Raw genomic sequence first — 3,709 nt, forward strand, 5'->3', positions numbered from 1 at the left:
AGTGAATATAGTGATATATCTTCATGTACAATTATATGTACACATATGTGTTAAATACTGAGCATCTGTTCACACACAGTGTGTACAGAATAAATAAATAAATAGATAATTAGAAATTGATGATCATTTCTGCGAATAATCAGAGGTGATAAAATCATAAGTCAGTTTTTCTTTTGTTGTGAATTGAAGGAAAGAACGACAGGAGAAGATGTCTTTAACCTGGTAAACCAAAATGTCATATTGAGAGGGATGCAGTGGCAAACTTGTATTAGTGTTTGCACTGATGGCACTCCATCAAAAAAAAAAAAAGAAAGGCTTTGTGGCTCATGTATTACAAAAAAATTCACAAGTTAAAATTGTACATTCACTGTGAAGTTTTGGTGTCAAAATCTCTACCTGATGGTCTCCTAAAGATGATGGACAATGTTGTTAAGGTGGTGAATTACATAAAATCGAATTCCCTATGATGCAGACTTTTTGCATCACTGTGGGAAACTATGGATTCTGATTTTAAGTGTTTACTGCTTCATACAGAAGTGCAATGGAAAGGTGCTCTCTCGATTTATCTCTTTGTGAACTGAAATGTTTCTTCAATGCTGAAAATTCTGGATTTGAATTTCTTAACGATGATAATTGGTGGCTGGAAGTAGCATTTTTCAGTGATCTTTTTGAGAAGATGAACGTTTTAAATTGAGTCTGCACAGAGCGGACAAAAATATTATTACAATTACAGGCAAATTGAAATTTTTCACCAAGTTAGAACTGTAGATAAGGAAATCACAGTTTGATTGCTTCCCAGACAAATTTTGTCTGAAGTGCAGAAGACAATAGAAAATCTGTATGTATCATTTTCTAAGTATTTTCCATCACATGAGTGGGTCATCAATCCTTTCACAAGATATGACCGTACACACCTGCCATTAACAGAAGAAGAAAATTTAATAGACTTGAAAAACGATCCTGTGCAAAAACCTCATTTTCTGTGCTAGAATTGTCAGAATTTTGGATTTTGCTTTCGAGCCAGTATCCTCGATTAGCTACTACAGCTGTTAAATTTCTGTTGCCTTTTGGATTATCATACCTTTGCAAATTAGGTATCTCTGTGCTTATGGAAATGAAGTCAAAAAAATGAGAACAATTACAGATGGTAGATGAGGAGCTACATATTGGTTTATCTAATTTAGAACCGCATCTTGACAAAATTCTTTCTCAAAATCAATTGCATCCTTCTCACTAAAAGCATTATTATTGCATTATATTGCCTATATATATATGTTCATAAAACAATGTTATTTTATTGTTACTATAATAAGAATTTATTTTTATTCATACTAATAAAGCATATTCAGTTTTGTTGGGATTTTTATTTGGTGTGCCAGAAAATAAATCCTTCTCACCCAGTGTGTTGTAAGGTAAAAAAAGTTTGGCATACACTGACTTAGCTGGATCACATTGTACTGTTGAAGAATTCCAGAGTACTTTTGAACTTGATATCAATTTTCGTCATTATAATGGTGTTATCATGGCTATTAAAAACTGCCAAGCAAGGTTAAAGATAAGCAAACCTACTTATTTTCAACAACTAGATGATAATATAGCTATTTTAAAGCTTATGTCTGTTAAGAAAGGAGCCAAGCGTTACTATTATGTTTTAAGCACATCTATGTTTGTTTAAAATCCAAACATAAATAAGAAGAGTATATGCTTGCTGAACTAGAATGGGAAAAAATATTTGTACAACCTATAAAGACAACAACGGATACTAAATTGCGTTAGTTTCAGTTCAGAATTATACATAGTATTTTAACCACTAATTCTCTCCTATCTAAGATCAAATCAGCTGAAAGCAACTTGTGCACTTTTTGTCAATGTGAAGTTGAGGCAATAACACACCTTTTTTGGTATTGTGAACATGTACAAGCTTTTTAGCAACACTTTCTTGAATTGCTGTATGAAAAATGCTTGCATGTTCACAACATGAACTTTGGCCTACAGCTTATTTAATAAAAGATAAAAGCACTCATGCCATTGCTGCATGAATGCACTTGTGCTGGTGACACATAAAAAGCACCCAGCACACTGTTAAGTGGTTGGCATTAGGAAGGGCATCCAGCCATAGGAACTATGCCACAACAGACAATTAGAGTCTCGCCAGCATGGAAAACATATTAAATGATGATGATGATGATGATGATATATGCAAGTGTATGTGGTTATGTAGGCGTCTTTAGCCTCGAAAGACTCTGAAATGGTGCATCCTTGAGAAAAACAAATTTGATTTTTGGAATCTGCATCCCGAAAACAGTGTTGTCCATAAATAATAATAAATTTGCTATGAGAAATAACTCAACTTTTAGATCTACAAATCTTACACTCTCTTTTTGTCACCATCAATCTATCTCTTTCTATGTATTTGCCATACTCTTTGTCACACACTCCCTCCCTCTCTCTACTCTCACACATTACTTCCATTTTGTTTAAAACTACATTTTCTAATGTTTACTTTCATTTTATGACAGCTATCATGTACAAATCCTGTTTTCTGATTGGGTGAAAATGATCAAACTTAAAGCATTTTTCTAAAATGTTTCAGGAATAAATGAACAACTAACTCGGATTTAGTGTGAAAATGTACATCAATATGCATAATTTGAAAATTTTCTCTTAATTTAAAAATTTCAATATCTGTATCTGCAACAGAAAAGATCTCTCTCTATATATTTGTCTATCTCATTCATTTTCCCATTCTAAACTTTCTCACTCTAAAGCATATTGCTCATGTTGAATATGTGTATGTTTGTCAGTGTGTATATATGCATGTGTGTAAGGAATTTCATTATGGCGACAGCATGATTTTAAAAAAGTATGTTGAAGATAATTTATTTAAATAGCATACCTTTCTGTTAGTAAATATGTTTTTTTCCTACACACACACACATGCACACAAATGAACTTACTTGGTGTAGGATGGGGGTTAGAAATTTAAATAACAAATTTTTTTGTTTTTTGCTTTAGTGTTCAGATTATTCTGTCAAGTGTAAAACTTATTATTAATTCAGATTGTTTTGAATTAATCAAGCATTATCTTGTTACTTTGAGATTTTGATGATGTGATTGTTCATTTTTAGAATGACAGTATAGCGTAGATGAGAGAGGCCAGATCTGACCAGTTTGAACATAAAACAGGTAGAATTATTGGGCCAGATGTGGCCGGTTTAAGTGCGAAAGACCATTACATCATCATTCCATAAAATGTATTGATGGTGAGAAAAACATTGAAAAGCATCAATACATGTCAGAGTGGTGAAGAAATGAGGAAGGCGGCAAGTGGTCATGGGATGTGCTAGAAAAACACAGCTAAATCTCCCTTGTCACACATCTTTTTGTCTGAAAATTATTTTGAAACTATAAACAGAAATAAATTGCAGATTCAGACTGTCTGTATTTTAAAACTATGATTAAACAAAACTTGAAAAAGAAAAACAGAATTTATAGTGGTGGTGGTGGTGATGGTGGATGGGATTAATGAAAAAATTAAAAAAGATTTCGCTATTGTTTTTAAATTGTTTCATTTTCTGTTTGAAAATAAAGGCAGTAGGCATTATAACAGTGATTGCTTAACAATCTATCACATTTATTCTTTAAAAAATATACTTCACTATTTAAAAAATTACATTTGTTTCTTCTCTTACTCTCTCTCTCTCTCTCT

The 3,709-nt window shown here is 32.3% G+C and overlaps 1 protein-coding gene across 1 annotated transcript in view; it reads left to right on the forward strand.

The window, feature by feature from the left end:
* The window catches only part of LOC106881660 (nuclear pore complex protein Nup205), a 331,146-nt gene that overhangs the window by 259,929 nt on the left and 67,508 nt on the right, over positions 1-3,709 (forward strand). The window lies entirely within an intron of this gene.

The sequence above is a fragment of the Octopus bimaculoides genome, chromosome 15 (genome assembly GCF_001194135.2).
Source record: "Octopus bimaculoides isolate UCB-OBI-ISO-001 chromosome 15, ASM119413v2, whole genome shotgun sequence".
Taxonomy (NCBI): domain Eukaryota; kingdom Metazoa; phylum Mollusca; class Cephalopoda; order Octopoda; family Octopodidae; genus Octopus; species Octopus bimaculoides.